Raw genomic sequence first — 18427 nt, forward strand, 5'->3', positions numbered from 1 at the left:
ATAGACATGGCCAACATGCACATGAGAAAATGCTCTGCATCACTTGGCATCAGGGAAATACAAATCAAAACCACAATGAGATGCCACCTCACACCTGTGAGAATGGGGAAAATTAACAAGGCAGGAAACCACAAATGTTGGAGAGGATGTGGAGAAAAGGGAACCCTCTTACACTGTTGGTGGGAATGTGAACTGGTGCAGCCACTCCGGAAAACTCTGTGGAGGTTCCTCAAAGAGTTAAAAATAGATCTGCCCTATGACCCAGTAATTGCACTGCTGGGGATTTACCCCAAAGATTCAGATGCAGTGAAACGCCAGGACACCTGCACCCAATGTTTATAGCAGCAATGTCCACAATAGCCAAACTGTGGAAGGAGCCTCGGTGTCCATCGAAAGAAGAATGGATAAAGAAGATGTGGTTTATGTATACAATGGAATATTACTCAGCCATTAGAAATGACAAATATCCACCATTTGCTTCGATGTGGATGGAACTGGAGGGTATTATGCTGAGTGAAATAAGTGAATTGGAGAAGGACAAACATTATATGGTCTCATTCATTTGGGGAATATAAAAAATAGTGAAAGGGAATAGAGGGGAAAGGAGAAAAAATGAGTGGGAAATATCAGAAAGGGAGACAGAACATGAGAGACTCCTAACTCTGAGAAATGAACAAGGGGTGGTGGAAAGGGAGGTGGGCGGGGGTGGGGGTGACTGGGTGATGGGCACTGAGGGGGGCACTTGATGGGATGAGCACTGAGTGTTATGCTGTATGTTGGCAAATTGAACTCCAATTAAAAATATGCAAAAAATATATATATGTGTAATAATGGTGTAAAAAAAATAAAGATGTCTTATCAGCTTCTGGTTTTGCAGAATTTATGAAGATAAGTCTGCTGTAATTTGAATCTTTCTCTCCTGTACATTTCATATCTCTCCCCCGTGTTTGCCTACACCATTTTCTCTTTATCTTCGGGTTTCAGCAGTTTGACTGTGATGGGCCTAGTTTTTGTTTTTGTTCATTTTGTTTTGTTTTTAAATTTATCCTTGTTATTCTCAGCATTTCACAGAACTATGAACTGTGGTTTGTTGCTTTTAGCTAATTTAGGAAAATTCTTGGACATTATATATTCAAATGCTTCTTCTGCCCCATTTTCTCTCTCTCCTGAAACACCAATTTTGAATCATTGATAGTTGACATTGCCCACGGCTGTTGGATGGTTTCTTCATTTGTTGTTGTTTCCATTATTTTGGCAATATGTGTTTCAGTTTGGATAGTATCTATTGATTCAGCTATCTTTAAGTTCACTATTTCTTTCCTCTACTATATATTGTCTGCTTATAAGCAACCAGGGGAATTCCTTACCTTTTTTTTTATTTTAGTATTTCCATTTGACTCTATTTATGATTTATATCTTTCTGCTGAAATTCTTCATTTGTTTACATATGTTGTCCACTTTTTCTACTAGATTTTTTTCCACAAAATAATCATAATTACTTTAAAGCTTCTGATAGTTCTAACATTTGTATCATCTTGGAGTCTGGTTCTACGAATTATTTTCTCTCTCAATAATAGGTTTTTTTCCCGGCTTTTTTGCATGTCTCATAATTGTGTGTATGTGTGTATGTGTGTGTGTGTGTGTGTGTGTTTGTAACTTTTAAATGTATTCTAAATGTTGTGTTTAGAATAACAGTAAAGACTGAGGTAAATAGAATTTATGACAGGAAGTGGGTATCCCTCTTTTCCCGTCAGGCTGTTAGTATGTGGGGTTGAAGCAATTATAATCAGCAGTTGTGGTGAATTTTAGTTTGTAATTGTTATAATTTACCTCATTGCAGTGCAGACTTCAAGTTCCTCCAGTGGTGGACTGCCTGCTACCTTGCATTCAGTATGGTGTCTGTGTGCTATAAACTTTTTCTCTGTGTTCCTACCAGCCAATATTTCAGGAGGCCCTGCCTTTCTGAATCATAGAGGGAGACTCTGTATAGTCTTCCCTAGCTGTAGACAGTAATTGCTCAATAATGCGTTTGAGTCTCCTGTGGGGTAGATGGGGCTCCCAGGTTCGATCTTGCCTTTGTCCTAGGCAGTCTGTGTACATTTGGCCCTCATTATTGCTGCTTCTCACATCTGTGGAAACCAAACCCTGCCTATACTTGTGGGACATCTTGGGCAGGGAAGGGCTTCCTGCCTCACGCCAACCCTGACCTCACCCCCTAGTGACAGCAGACCTCTGTTTTGTATCAGTGCAGGGTCCTGGAACTGAGTGGTCTCTTGCCACTCATTAGCAATAGATGGGAACAGACAGGTTTCCTACTCTTTCTCCAAAATCAAATGGTTTTGTTTCTATCATCATCCAAATGTCATGGATTTTTTTTTCCTACATATTTTGTTTCCTGCCCTTCCAGTGGCTTAAGACTTTTTCTTCATAAAAGAGTCCAGGATAAGAATGGGGTTTTGTGCCCTTCCTCCATGGCAGCAGATTACCTGGGTTTCATGCCATTTATTCCAATATAAGGTCTTCTGCCTTCCCCCAGTCTTTCGCTGGCTTTCAAAGCAGCCAGTGGGGAAGATCATGGTAAAGAGCATGTGAGTACTTCAAGATTAGCAGTGGAAATCATAATCATCCAAAATTAAATACAGAATAAAAACTCTACCTTTCAATGGTGTGGGAGTAATTAAATATCCATATGCAGAAAACAAACTCCCATCCATATCTGAAAACTAACTCAAAATAGATCATAGAACTAAATATAAAACCTAAAACTGTGATGTTTCTAGAGGAAATCTTTTTTGGCAAAGATTTTTTGAATTTGGCAAAGATTTTTAAATATAGGACATTAAAAGCACAACCCATGAACAAAAGATACATTTGACTTATCAAAATCAAATACTGTTAAGAGACTAAAAAGGCAAACCAAAGATTGGGAAAAAAGCATAGATCTGATAAAAGATTTGTATACAGACTATAAAAAGAACTGTCAAAACCAGTAATAAGAAAAGCATAGATCTGATAAAGGATTTGTACACAGACTATAAAAAGAACTGTCAAAACCAGTAATAAGAAAAGCATAGATCTGATAAAGGACTTGTATACAGACTATAAAAAGAACTCTCAAAACCAATAATAAGAAAATAAGCAACCTAATTTGAAAGCGGGCAAGAGACTTGAACACTTCAACAAAAAAGACACATGGATGGCAAATAAACACATGAAAACATGTTCAACATCATTAGTCATTAGGTAAATGCAAATTAAAACAACTACATTAAAGTGTAAATGAAAACTACTACACCAAGTAACTATTACACATCTATTTGAATGGCTGAAATGAAAAAAGACCAATCATATCAAGTTTTGATGAAAATACAGAGAAACTGGAATACTATAGTAGGAATATAAGGTAGTACAGCCACTTGGAAAAACAATTTGACTGTTTCTTAAGATGTTAAGCCTAAAGTTACTATGTGATTCAATAATTTTACTTTCAGGTGCTTATCAAAAGAAATTAAAACACAAGTCCACAGCAAAGACTTGTCTACAAATATGTACAGTGGCTTTATTTGTAATATATGTCCATCAACAAGTGAACGGATAAAGTATATCCACATGATAGAATATTACTCAGAAAGGAAAAGGAACTGATACAAGGGCATCTCAAAATAATTACATGGAATGAAAGAATCTAAATAGCAAATACATATCTATGACTACATTTACAAAAAATTCTAGAAAGCACAAAAAATTCTAGAAAGCACAAATATGTACAGTGGCTTTATTTGTAATATATGTCCATCAACAAGTGAACGGATAAAGTATATCCACATGATAGAATATTACTCAGAAAGGAAAAGGAACTGATACAAGGGCATCTCAAAATAATTACATGGAATGAAAGAATCTAAATAGCAAATACATATCTATGACTACATTTACAAAAAATTCTAGAAAGCACAAAATAGTGATTAAAAAAAACAGATCAATGGGGAAACTTTTAGAGATGGGGATTAGGGAAGGCAGGAAAGAGGAATTACAAAGTAGAGTGGGGAAACTTTGAGAGTTATAAGGACTCTGCCTTTGGAAATCTCTACAGAGGTAGAGGGGTAAGAGGAACATGCCATGCACCCTCCTGTTCCCCCATAGTGGGGGAAGACCTACATCAGACAAGTGGGCCTAGAACACTCCCCCAAGACTCCTTTTGTTCCATGACTCCAGCAGCAGAGCCGGGGATGGCTTTGGATCTATAGCCCAGTGAGCATCAGCCCAGCCTTGGAACAGGCCAGCATCCACCCCTTGACACAGACACTCAAGTAACCAAGGAGTCTCTGACAATCCTCTCACCAGGTTGCAGAGGAGGAACCCCTCAACATGAGCTCCACCTGCCCCTGGAGACCCTGCCTCCCCTGTCTTCCCCCAGGCCTCGTCTTAAGCCTTCTGGAACTGCCAGCAGGTTGGGTGGGCAGAGTACTTAGTGTTTGATGGGAGACAGTTCTCTTCCTGAGTCTGAGGGAGGGGTTAGCACCACTGCAGGTGGATTTCTGACCTGAGAACATGGAATTCTTAGTGCCTTTTATCCTTAGCTTTGGTCTTTGCCTGCAGTTCTGGAACATGAAGAAAAATCCTATTTGGCACCCGGTTTCAAAATCCAGTCCATCACCAGCTCATTCTGCTGTGCCTTCCCCCACACCTCCTAAGCTGTTTTAGTGTTGACAGTGGGGTCATCATACACAGTGGAAAGGGCACCCCAGCCTGCAAAGCCTGGCTCTGCCACTTGTTAGTGGGTAGTCAATAATCTGCCTCCATTCCCCCCTAGATTTGGTATGAGGACAAAATGAATTAATATTTGTAAAGAACTTAGCGTGGCACACAGTAAGTGAATTCTGAAAGTTTGCTCCTAACTTATCGTCATTGTATTGAATAAGCTACCCCACCTCCCTGAGCTGCAATTCTTTGCCTGTAAAATAGGCTCTAACACTCCATAAGGGGAATTTGAGGATTAGCTGAGATTACTTGTAAAAAGCACATAGCACGATGCCTAGCACATAGCAAGTGCTCGGTAACCATGAATCCCCTCCCACTCCCCTCTGCTACAGTCGTTTCGGAAGGCCACACCTTGTAGCAACAGGGTTTGCTGATTGGGAGACACGTCCCTAGAAGTCACTGTGCTAGGCAGGCCAGAATTAGACATGGAGCGAAAGGGGCAAGACCATCTTTGTTTGCCTGAACCAACGGGAGAAAGAGTATTCCTGCTTCTTAGTGCTTTCCTTCATGTGGGATGAGTCCTGCACAGGGTAGCATGAGGTCTGGGTTCTGGCCTCAGCTCAGCCTACAAACTGTTGTGCAGGACTGGACAGGAGTATGAGGCCACCCTGGGCTGGTCCCTGTGCTCCCCGTGCTGAGGGAAGTGGGCCACATGATGTGCATGTGGGGCTGGTTCTGGCCAGTCATTCCCTGCCAAGCCACCCAGGGCCATCCTCCTTCCTGTTTTCGTTCTAGAGCTCTCTCTCGTCAACCTTTCACCTGGATGATAGGTCTGTGCTACCAGATTTTTTCATCCTCTGGCACAGCCCAGCGTATTCACTCCTCCTGGATGCACTTCTCTGCTCTGCCTGAAGGATGGCGATGAAATGACATCTCCATGGAAACAAGTGTTGATCCTACAGCTGCTTAGTGATGTGGTGCAGGATGATGTAAGCTACGCTCTGGTTTCCTGAGGCGCTTGGTGTGCTTTGATGTGCCTGTGCTACTGGAGCCCAGATGATTAGGAGGTTGCTTCCCTTGCTTCTCCCCTTCTTATGTAAAAGGCAAAAAGAGCTGGAGATTGAGCTGTGCTGGGAGGAATGCTCTTGTAAAGAGAGCAGTGTCAGGAGTCAGAGGTAAGAGGATGAAGGTGACGGGTTTCCCTGGAGACCCACAGGTTGGGGGAGCCTTGGACACTGTGTCCAGGGGGGCAGCTGCTGGCCAAAGGCAAGCTTCCCCATGGCGCTGGGGGCAGCTGCCCTTTCCCCCCAGAGCAGCCCTAGCATTTGGGGCTAGCAGAACAGCACAAATGGAAGCCTACACACTGGATCTTCAGATGCTTAAAATTATAAGCCTGGCCAGCAGATTGTTAAATAGAACATATTCGATCCTCTGACCTTGGCGACATGGCAGCCAGAACAGTGGCCCTCCAGAGATGGCCACATCCTAATCCCAGAAACCGGTGAACTTGTTATGTTGCATTAGGGTTATAGACAGAGGGAAGGTTGCACAACGAGCTGACTTCGGGACAGGGAGGATTGTAGGCTAGATTATCTGTGTGGGTGCCGTGTAGTCACAGGGCCCTCAGGAGAGAAGGGCAAAGGAGAAGGGCAGAGTGGTGCCATGGGAGAACTACCCAACCGGCCCCTATTGGCTCTGTGGGTGTTGTTGGCCCCTAGATGCTAGAGAAGGCAAGAGGACAAATCCTCACATCGAGCCTCCAGAAAGGAACACAGTCCTGTCAACAGGAACACAGTCCTGTCAACACCCAGTCAGACTTCTGATTTATGAACTCTAATACAATAAATCTGCATCAGTTCAAGTCACTGAGGCTGCGACGTGCTAGAGCCACAGGGAAGCGGTACAGGCCATCACGGCATCACGGCCTGATGGGGAGCCATCAGGAGGCAGCCTCAGGCTCCGGTCACTGGCCTGGCCCAGGGAGGGGCCTTCTCCCCTGTGCCTGAGCGCAGAACCAGTCCTACCACTGGAAGCAAAAGGTCATTTCCTCCCCCTTTTCCTTCCTTCAGTAACTCCTACAAAACAAAGAAAACAGAACTAGCTAAAACCTTCACGATAAAGCCAAAGCCAGCTCTCCACTTAGCAGGAGAAAGGAAAGCAGCTCTTTCGTGTTAAGGGAAGGTTGTGGGGCCTCCAGGATGCGCGTGCCCTTGCTCATTGTGCTGACTTTGTGCTGCAGGATTTTCACCTGTGAGATGGGATTCAGCAAGCGCAGGCCCAAGGCACAGTGCACCGGCCCCAGAGAGCCCTCCCTGATCATGCTCTGCTGGGGCACTTCCTGGCGTCGACCCTTCTACATCCTCATTTCTTCTCGTGCATAGCGACATAGTGTGCGTGCCTAGTACACGCTCATCTGTTTGAGGACTGCTTCACGCTTCCAGTCCCAAACAGGTAAAGCACAATGCTAGCCACGTTTCTGGTCTCACAGAATCACCGTTGGTCAGTTAAATTATTCAGGGCTCGGGACAGCTGGTTACATGTTACATCAAAGCCTGAAACAACCGGTTAGGCTTACCTTTTCTGCAGATAGCTGTGTCTGTTTGGCTCCATGCTTTTGTAGCCTCCCAGACCCCTTCCCTGGGGCCCCTTGATCACCTTCATGTAGGCCCATCTGTGCTGAGATCCCTGGGTAGATTCTTTCCTAAATTGGGGAGAATTGAAAGCTGAATGGCCCTGGGAATCTGCCCTCGAGCCAGCCTGGCCAGGCTCCTTTGCTGGCCTAGGTCTCAGGTTTACTACCAGGCTGTCTTCCTGTGGCCAAGCGCTGCCTCTAGCTCCTGTTCCAGTTGTCATCTGGGTGTTCTGGGCTGTGACAGCTGGCCCAAGTTCTTTTCCTTCTACAACTCACTCTGGCTGGAGTCTGGAGTCTGCTCCTGAGGCCCTGTGTCCTCTATATGACCTTGACATGTCTCCTGCCCTGGGGACATCTATTGACCTGTCTGTCAGGACACTCACCCGCTCCTACCTGTGGCCACACTGCCCTATCCCAGCCCCCTCCTGTCCCGTCCTCTCTGGCTGCATCGTGGCTTCCCAATAGGACTGGCTTTATCCTCCTGCCTGCTCTAGGTCCACCCCCTTGACCTCACCTTACCTAGTGCATCCATAGCCTGCAGGTGCAGACGCCTCTTTGCTTGGTTCCCACTAGTATCACTTTTCATTTTTTTAAAGATTTTATTTATTTATACATGAGAGAGAGAGGCAGAGACACAGGCAGAGGAAGAAGCAGGCTCCATGTGGGGACCCCGACGTGGGACTCGATCCCGGGACTCCAGGATCACGCCCTGGGCCCAAGGCAGGAGCCAACCTGCTGTGCCACCCAGGGATCCCCCCACTTTTCATTTCTTAATTTATTCATTCACTTCACCACTCAGCCAGTCAGCAAATATGTGCGGAAGGCCGGCTCCGTGGCAGGCAGCACGCGGGAGGCCGGGCTGTGTGCTCAAAGCCCAGGCGAGACTGACCCCCGAGGCCTGAGCCCCCGCGTGGTGAAATGATCTTGAATGGTGGATCTGATCGTGGCCCTTGGAGAGCGGTTCAAACAATCACACCAACACAGGGCAGAACAATAGATTAGATTATAGTTCTAATTAGATTACAGTTCTAATCTTGAGAGAATTATTTGGTAAAATAAGCGCTTCCGGTAACAGTAAACAAATTAGCTCATGAAAATGACATTAATTAATTTTTGATATTTAATTTTATATGTGCCGCGAATTTCTCAGGAAGTCCTGGCCGAGACTCCTTTCTATCCAGGAGTTGGCAGAGGAATTGTCTTCCGCCAGTTACGGTTGAGGAAAGAGGCTAGCTTGGCAGGCCAGCCGGCCTGGCCATCCCGGGCCACCTGCTGGCAGGGCCACCTCCAAAGACTGAGTGTCCAGCGAGTGTCACAAATGTGCATCGCAGTGTGAAGGTCAGGGTCGTCTTGCAGCGGACGGAGCGGCCCCCTCTGTCCCTGTGCTCTAAAGTCAAGCTGGAAATCTGAACATTAAACAGTTTTGCAACAGAGGGACAGCTCTAATTACAGATTTAAAATCAAGTGTCATATTTATTATTGTATCCCACAGGGTATTCATAATGGCACCATTTGGCCCCCGCTCAATATTTGATACTTGGCCATTCTGCGTTTGGCCAGGATGAGTGTCCAGGGCACCTCTAAAAGGATCTAATTGAACCTTTTGTGTTTCTTTCTTTGACAGATATTTTACCCCAGTTAAAAATAGCTCCTCACACAAGGGCTGAAAACAGGCTCCTTCTCTGAGCACTTCCTCACGCGGGTTCTCAGCCTCCTCCTGAATCATCGTCCCTGAGCCGCTTCACCGCCACCTCATGGAGAGGCAAGCCAAGGCCTCCCACGCTTCCTCTGGGGACGCTGTCAGCGGGTGCCTGTCCCGTTGCTGTCCAGCCAGCCCGAATCAGGTCTTAATATGCAGCCAGATGGTGTTGCTGCCCCTTCCAGAACCACCGCCTGCTGTTCCTCCAGCAAAGAGGAAGGAGCACACCTTTTGTCCCGGTACCAGGAAGCCAGCAGTCCCTTCTGTGGCTCGATTTTAGCAGAGCCTCTCCGCCACTCAGAATAGTTCCTGAGTCTTCCCCTCTACCCCATGCTCCAGGCAGAGTTTTGACCTGTCAGGAAATGGTGTTTGAGGTGTGCGAGGAAGCAGAGGAGGAGGCCAGGATGGAAAATCCAAACATCTGGGCAGCCCGGGTGGCTCAGAGGTTTAGAGACGCATCCAGCCCAGGGTGTGATCCTGGGGACCCGGGATCGAGTCCCGTGTCAGGCTTCCTGCATGGAGCCTGCTTCTCCCTCTGCCTGTGTCTCTGCCTCTCTCTCTCTCTGTGTCTCTCATGAATAAATAAATAAAATAATAATAAAAAAGAAGAAAATCCAAACATCTTTCCAAAATCGCTGTGAATAGGCAATTTATGTTTTCGTGTCAGTCTGGCTTTCAAACAACCAGGGCCACTCGTCCGATGAGTTCCTGGCATTCTCATAAGCCATACCATCATGCCTCCATCTGGGAATCAGACAGTTGTGACCACCTGTAGAACCATCCAGCTGAGTCAGGTGACAGGTTCCTGAGCTGGCTGGAACTGTGGCTGTGGCATCACCCACACTGAAGATAATAATACCACGAAGAAAGTTCTCTCCATTCTGGAAACCTAAAGGAATGTGTGCATGTCCCTGCCACCCCACCCCCTGGCCATCGTTCAGCCACATACATACTCCTTGTCTTCAGTACGACTTCCACGTTGGCACGTTTTAGAGAGCACTTTGCCGTGTTTGTCTGCACAATGGGCTGCCTGAGTTCTAGATTATAAATAATTTCTTTCCAGGATTTCAAGACTTTCTTTTTTTCTTTAGGGTTACATTTAATATTTTCCATGTAGTTTGCCTTTCTGGGAGAATGTTCTCAGGGATGAGTCACTTTGGTTTGCCCAGATGGTCTTCCTTTCAACTGCTTTCCCTATTTTAATGATCTCTTATTCATATATATATATATATATATATATCTTTCAAAGTGATATGTTTGATTTGAGCTTCCAGGCTGAGACCCAGCTTACTACAAATTCCTGCCCATATGCCATTGCTTTATCTTATATACGAGCTGGCAGGGCGAAGAGTGCTGGTTAGCTGAGACCATTCGGGCATGGGTTCTCAAAGTGAGGCCTGTGCAACACCTGTGTCCACAATCAGTGTGCTTCCCCAAACTGCAGACTGCTGGATCTGCTCACAAAAACACCAAAAAAGTCTGGGCGGAGCACCTGGGTGGCTCAGTGGTTGAGCGGCTGCCTTCAGCTCAGGACGTGATCCTGGGATCAAGTTATGCATCAGGTTCCCTGCAAGGAGCCTGCTTCTCCCCTCTGCCTATGTCTTTGCCTCTCTCTGTGTCTCTCATGAGTAAATAAATAAAATCTTAAAAATAAAAAAAAGAAAAGTTTGGTGGGGTTGGAGGAGGCCTTGCAATCTGCATTTTCCATATATACAGTAGGTGATACTGGTACAGGTGGAGTCTGAGAATCACCATCCCAACCCAAAGGGCAGGGTGACTATTCCAGCTGTCCTCCCAGGTTGCCTTTCTCCACCCCTCTCCTCAAGCTAGGATTGGGTCCTCTTGCCCACCCCTGTAGCTTTCAGTAACTTTCATATGGTTCAGAATCTTGATGGCCACGCTGAAGGCAAGCCATGCTGTTGAAGTTGGACCCCGTGGACAGTGCCTAGCATGGGTCTCCACGGGCTGCTTCCCACACCTTCTCCTGTGGAAGCAACACACAAAGAATGTTGACATTCTGGCACACTGGGATTAACAAATGGGGTTTCCCGCAGTTGCAAAGTGCTGGTCTGGAGGCTCTGGTCTCCCCAGCCTGGGCAGGTGCCCCGAGGGCTCAGGAGATGGAACTCTCAGCAAGCCTGTGGCCCGTTGGTTTGGAAGCCCTGCGTCAGATGCCTGTGGCCCTCGTGTGGATAAGAAATGAATGGTGGCCTATAGGAATAGAGAGGAGGGGACTAAGCAGTGCAGATGGAGGGGAGGGATTTTAGATTTTAGCAACTGATTAGATATGGGGAACAAAGAAAGGGGAGGTGTCAGGGGGCTGTGGGGTCCGAGCCCAGATGGGATGTTGGGCCAAAGACAGAAGTAATGGCAGCCTTGTTCCTTCATAGCTCACCTCCCTCCTCCATGTCCTGCCTGAACCCACATGCTCTTCCCTGGTCATTTGTTCCAGGTGCTACTTCAGGAGCTCTGAGGCTGCAGAAGCTGGAGATGACTGCTTCTCCCTCCCAGATCCTGGGCTCCTGCTTATACCCGTGAGGAATCTACTGCACGTTTCCCCGCTTTGTCAGGGGTCAAGGCGGGGGATTCACCTCTGGCCTTGTCATCCTTAAGTCAGTGTCTTGTGTGTTTCCGCAATCATCATGGACATTGGCACCTTAGCATCCTGACTGCTAACAGATACGTTTTGCTCTTTCTCTCTGTCTTTGCACTGTGGGCCAGACTCCATGCATTCTGCAGAGGGGGGACCCCCAGGCTCAGACCCAGGCACCAAGTCCCCCAGCCCGCAGATGGCAAAACAGGGAGGGAATTCAGCTTCCTTGAGGATGGTGTCCCCTTCAGCTCCAGCAAATCATCAAATTCCTTAGCCCAAAGTGCAGTGCTCTCCGTGATTTGCACCCCCCAATCCTTTCAGCAGTCCTGAATGGCAGCAATAGGAGGGGTCCACTTCTAGGCAGGGCAGACCCAGGAGACAACCCCAGGGTGGGTTAGGTTTTGTGGAGCCTGAAATTTATACAATTTTGAAGACTGTCTTTATGAAAGACATGCACCCACGGACTACTTTTGCTGATTTCGCAGAAACCAGGGAGCTGCTGTTGAGGGGCCCTGAAGATGACGCTTGGTTATCTCCCCAGTAATCCGCCTCTGTATAAAATGCTAAGCACTGCTGAGGGCACACAAAACCTGGGTCACTCTCCCCTCTGCTCGCAGGCATCTTGCCTGGCACAGATGCAAAATTACAGTATCTTTGCATCTGAAAACAGCACTGTCATCCCAGAGCCCTGGAGGCCCATTCTACATGTCAAGCTAATTATTAGGTGATGAGAGAATGGCTCCAGTGTGTGCTGCCTGGGTGAGCTCTGCCGCTGCCAAAACACCCCTGGAGGCCAAGTGACAGGCTTGCAAAGAGGGGAAGAATGAAAGGTTTCAGGTCTGGTTGGTAAAAACCAACTCTGAGCTCACCCCTGTCAGGGAGCTGCCTCAGAGGTGGAGGATGGGAGGGAGGCTGTGGCCGAGGCTGGAGGAAGCCAGGGCAGGTATAGACCAGTTCCCCAGAGAAAGCAGCAGTGGGAATTTATTTTTTTATTTGTTTTTTATTGAAGTTTGATTTGCCAACATATGTATAACACCCAGTGCTCATCCCATCAAGGGCCCTCCTCAGTGCCCATCACCCAGTTACCCCAACCCCTCGCCCACCTCCCCTTCCGCAACCCTTTGCTTGTTTCCCAGTTAGGAGTCTCTCATGGTTTGTCTCCCTCTATAATTTTTTCTCACTCAGTTCCCTTTCTTTCCCTTATAATCCCTTTCACTATTTCTTACATTCCCCATATGAGTGAAACAATATGATGATTGTCCTTCTCCAATTGACTTACTTCACTCAGCATAATACCCTCTAATTCCATCAACGTCGAAGCAAATGGTGGGTATTCGTCGTTTCTGATGGCTGAGTAATATTCCATTGTATACATAGATCACACCTTTTTTTTCAATATCATTTATTTATTCATGAGAGACACAGAGAGAGAGAGAGAGGTAGAGACACAGGCAGAGGGAAAAGCGGGCTCCATGCAGGGAGCCTGACATGGGACTCGATCCCGGGTCTCCAGGACCATGACCTGGGCTGAAGCCGGCGCTGAACCGCTGAGCCACCCGGGCTGCCCATAGATCATATCTTCTTTATCCATTCCTCTTTCGACGGACATCATGGCTCCTTCCACAGTTTGGCTTTTGGGGACAGTTTGCTGCTATAAACATTGGGGTGCAGGTGTCCCAGCGTTTCACTACATCTGTATCTTTGTATGGAAACAGAAAGGACCCCGAAGAGCCAGGGGAATATTGAAAAAGAAAACCAATGCCAGGGACATCACAATGCCGGATTTCAAGTTGTACTACAAAGCTGTGGTCATCAAGACAGTGTGGTACTGGCACAAAAACAGACACATAGATCAATGGCACAGAATAGAGAACCCAGAAGTGGACCCTCAACTTTATGGTCAACATATTCGATAAAGGAGGAAAGACGATCCACTGGAAGAAAGACAGTCTCTTCAATAAATGGTGCTGGGAAAATTGGACATCCACATGCAGAAGAATGAAACTAGACCATTCTCTTGCACCATACACAAAGATAAACTCAAAATGGATGAAAGATCTAAATGTGAGACAAGATTCCATCAAAATCCTAGAGGAGGACACAGGCAACACCCTTTTTGAACTTGGCCACAGCAACTTCTTGCAAGAAGGCAGAGGGAATTTAGCTCCTTGCATGCATTGTTTCCTTTAATCACCCAAGCAACCTTTTAAATTGGGGGTTCTCAGGATTACTGATTACCTTGTGAAAGCTGCGGCCCCACAGCTTGCGGGGGGGGGGGGGGGCTCACTACCAGTGGGGCTGCAGCTTTCACACGGTAATCAGTAATCCTGATACCCCCACCTGCCCCCACCACACTGGCCGGTTGTGTGGGAGGGGTACGCCAGGTTATCCAGGGGAAGGGAGTCCTTAACTTCTTTTTTAAGGCAATCTGGTGAAGTTTATGAACCCCTCTTTAGAGTAAAATTTTTAAATGCATTAAAGAGAATACATCGGATTATAAAGGAAACCAATTACATTGAAGTGTGGTTATCAAAATATTTTTAAAACCTTCAGATTCGTGGTATCGTATCACACGTGCTTCTTTGTTCACACATCAGTGAGATCTAGTGACAGGCCTAACAACCACCATAATTCTGAAGCCGTGATGAGCTTAAACAATAATTTAAGCTATCTGCAGCCAGTGCTCTCACTGTCTCTGTGATTTCTACCTGTGACAAATGCTAGGAGCTGCTGAAATGTCTGAGGTCCCTGGCGTACGTTCATAATAGCAGGTGAAGCTAAATTTGGGCTGAGTTAGTGAAAATAAGGATGTAAAAACCTTTCCCATGCAAGTTCACCGACTCCTTGAATTCTGCCCAAGGGCCTGATGTCAACCCATCAGCATGAGGTATGTTACCTATTCAAATTCTTCCCCCTAATGACAGTGGGCGGTATTTTCTTCCGCTCAGCTGAGTTCTTGGTGCTTATTCTGTGCTCTGAGCCCTGGTGACCAGTGCAGAGGAACCATTTCTCCACCTTCTCACTGGATTATGATCCAAGTGCCTCTGGCCGGGAGGCTGTCCTATATATAATCCGTCCCTGCACCACGGCAAGCTGCGTAAGGAAGCCTGCAGTGTTCCATCACAGGTCTGCAGAACTTTATCCGTTGCCCCAAGACCACAACCTTCACTCCTGCCCTGGCCTGTCCTCATGCAAACCCTGCAAGCTCATTCCCCATGAGGGAGACTCCAGAAGGATCCATCAGGTGGTCCTCTCTGTTCTGTTAAAATAAAATAATAGAACATCGCTACCACAAAGGTGTGGGGTTGGAGAGCCTACAGAGCTATTTTGGGATGGGTGGCTTATTTTCTCTTCTTCTGATGGTTTGTTTTCAGACTCCTTCACAGAATGCCAGGGAAGCCACAGGAGCTGAGGAGGGGGTGATGCTTATTCCCCGGGGCCTGCAGTGGGGTGAGGTGGGGAGAAGCCTCCCCGGCTTCTCAGGAAGGAAACTGCCAGTTGTTAGTAGTTTCTCAGAAAGCCCACCGTGGTGGTGGATCACCTGGAAGGTGGCCCACCGTTTGACACGCTGTGACTCAGGCTGGAAGATGGGAGAAGGCTGTGCAGGGCCTGGGGAACCCAGATGGTGTCAAGAGGCTGTAAGATGGGAAAGGGCTGAGCAGGGCCCGGAGGAACCCAGATGGTGTCAAGAGTGTCAGAGCTGGCAGGAATCCCAGAGGGCTGGCGGCCCACTCTCTTCATTGACCAGATAAGAAGTCGGAAGCTGGGTCCCACTGGGTCACGGGCAGAGCCAACACTGGCAGCCTCCAGCCCCTCTCCTCCAGCCTGACCCGGCCTGATCCTTGGTGGCTCCCACCCTGGAAGGCTCAGTGAACCCTCTGGGCTATGTGGTAGCTCCTGACACCCTGAGTCTCTAAACAAGGGGACCACAGACTTTAGCCAGCAGCTCTCCCTGCCTCAGGTGCCCGGGGCCCGTGCTGGAGCAGTGATCTTTTGCCGTGGTGCCAGAGGCGCTCCCACCCTGTGCCCACACCGCCCAGAGCTAGTGCCCCAAATGCACCACCCCCAAGGTGACTTTGCTCCGGGGGCTTTATAATTTGTGGGTGCCCTAAAGTGGCCCAGCATGGGCCCCTCCATCCTGTGTTCTTCAGGCTTGTGGATCATACTGACCCTGGCTTCAGATTACTCTAACACCAGACCCTCTTCTCCAGCCTTCTATTTTGGGTCACCTTTAAATGTCCGCAAGTCTGCTCCCTGCAACTCCTTGAGATTCGAAGCAAACTGCTCACCGCGACTGCCCTGGCAGGCTCCTCCTGGGCTTCTCTCCTGCCCTCTCCGTGCTCTGTGCAGAGTCCGGAGATCTGGGAGGAAAGAGTTAATGCCTTTTCTCTCAACGCCACCCCCCAGCTTCTGGAGTGAGGCTCAGTCTGATGCCTTTCTGTCCACACCTTCCCACTCTGAGGCCTAAAACCACTGAGATCTGAGGCCTTAGGCAGATGGTCGGGCACACAAGTTCTCTGGCCCAAGGCCACATAATGTGTCAGGGAGGATTGAGGCCCTTGACGCTCTCTTATGGATTTTTTTTTAAAGATGTATTTATTTATTTGACAGAGAGAGAGAGAGAGAGAGAGAGCACAAGCAGGGGAGAGGGGCAGAGGGAGAGGGAGAAGCAGGCTCCCCACTGAGCAGGGATCCCTATGCAGGGCTCAATCCCAGGACGATGTGATCATGAGCTGAGCTGAAGGCAGATGCTTAACCACCTGAGCCACCCAGGTGCCCTCTTATGGCGCTTTCCCTTGGGCGTGTCCCCCATCCCCTGCTTTAGAGGTCCAGCATCTGCACACCTTCCCTCCTGTGCCTGTGATGTTTATTCCCATGAAAGCATTTAAAGCTCCTTGGCCCAAAGCAGACATGATGAGCTCAGCTTGGAGGTCTCCCAGCTCTGGAGACTGCCTGGGAGTCTGAGGGAAACTGAAAAAACATGAGCCCTCAACCTTGGGGAGCAGGGAAGGGATTTGGAGCCATGGACTCAGCAGAAGGTAGAGGGGTCTCAGTAGCCCTGAAGCAGGCCCTCCACGAGATAGCTCCCTACTAGAGCCATGCAAAGCCCCTCGTTCAAACCCAGAGGCCTGCCGGTTCAGAGGGCAGTGAGTGGAGGCTTCCTGGGGGCTGTGGGCCAGCCTCCAGATAAAGCCCAGACCTCCAGATCCTCTGGCTTTGGTCTGGTTCCACTCCTGCCTTTGCACTGGTGAGAAAAGAGGGCTCACCCTCTCCTTTCCTATGTTGTTCTAGATGCCTCCTCACCAACCCTCTGACCCTCTTCCTCTTGTGCTGACGATACATGGCAAAAAGGGTGCTTTGAGTGCGCCTCCAGGCGGGAAAGCCACAGAGGCAGGACTGATCATACACTGTGCCTACCTAGAAGCTTCAGCTACCTACCTAGAAGCTACCTCCTGCCAGCTCCTAGGCTCTTCCCTCACCAGGCCCTCCCTTCCCTCATGGGTTCCACCATAACTTCCCATTGACAGCCTCCCAGCCCCCCAGCCCCCAGTGCAGGCCTTTGGGCCTTTGCACACACTCTTCCCCTGATCGATGCTATTTCTTTGCTCATCTGCCTCAAATGTCCTAGCCAGCCCAAGCCCAGTTTGAACAGGTACTCTGCTGGGCTCCCTCCATGAAGGTGGGACCACATCCTGCTCCTTGAACCCTGTGCGCCTGCCACAGAGCCGGGCTCAGAGTAGGTGTTCAGAAAATATTCATTGGATGACTTTATTATGCACCGGCTGTGTACTATGCACTTTGCATTGTCTAAAGCTTGCATGTCCTGCCTTTGGGAACTCTATAAGCCAGGTGGACAAACGAGGTACCAGCCCTGCCTGGCTGGAGATGTGCTCACCGAATCAGACACAGGAATAAACAGGATTAAAGGAAAAAGACGAGCAACCCATGCAAGAGTAGTTTCTGCTGCCGGCAGCCTCCAGAGTGCTGTGGTGTGTCTACCTGCTTGTTCTACGATGCAGCCACCAGAACGCTGATTTTCTACTGATGTGTATTTACAGCCTTTTACTTTATTCTGTTTATATTGCCTGAAAGTTTTGATGTGCATAAGATATCTGCACAGGGATTCATGCCATATAATTTAGAGATAAATACGCATTCATGGGAGGGCGTGCCTGAAGATGATTCACTAATGAGGGTGATTAAAATGGGCTTAAACTGTGCTGACAGCCTTCTGCTGGAGGGGATGCTAGGACGGCTTCCCAGGAATCTGGCCCCTTCCCTGCCTCTTGCCTCCCCCAGTAAAGACACAGCCCCCTCCATGCTCTGACTTCCTTCCCAGAAGATGGGGACTTTCAATCTGTGCTCCTCGACCAGCCACGTGCTGCCCCCAGCTCCTGTCAGCCTGAGCCACCACCCTCCAGGTCTGGGCAGTGAGTGGGGATGAGGCACTCAGGCTACTCTGCTCCCTCGAGGAGAGCCTCGCTCTGCCTCCAGGGAGAGATGCTCAGTGGCTGGAAGGGGTCTCTACCGAGCCAACCCTAAGAGAGCAGTTGACATGAGAGCAGATGGAATGGTTTTCAGTAGAGCTTTCCCAATGAAAACCATTTTTTTTTAATGTCCCTGAACATATTGTTTCTGCTCATATTTCTCCTCCTGCTGCCTAGAAGCCTTTACATTTGCAAGTGGCCCTGCCCAGGGTTGGAGAGGTCACAGCCGTCCATCACAATGGGGAGTCTCCTTCAACAGGTTTCTTTGCCTCCCCACTGAAAGCAGGCCTGGGGACAAGCACTGGTGTTTCCAC

The sequence above is a fragment of the Nyctereutes procyonoides genome, unplaced genomic scaffold (assembly GCF_905146905.1).
Source record: "Nyctereutes procyonoides isolate TBG_1078 unplaced genomic scaffold, NYPRO_anot_genome, whole genome shotgun sequence".
NCBI lineage: Eukaryota > Metazoa > Chordata > Mammalia > Carnivora > Canidae > Nyctereutes > Nyctereutes procyonoides.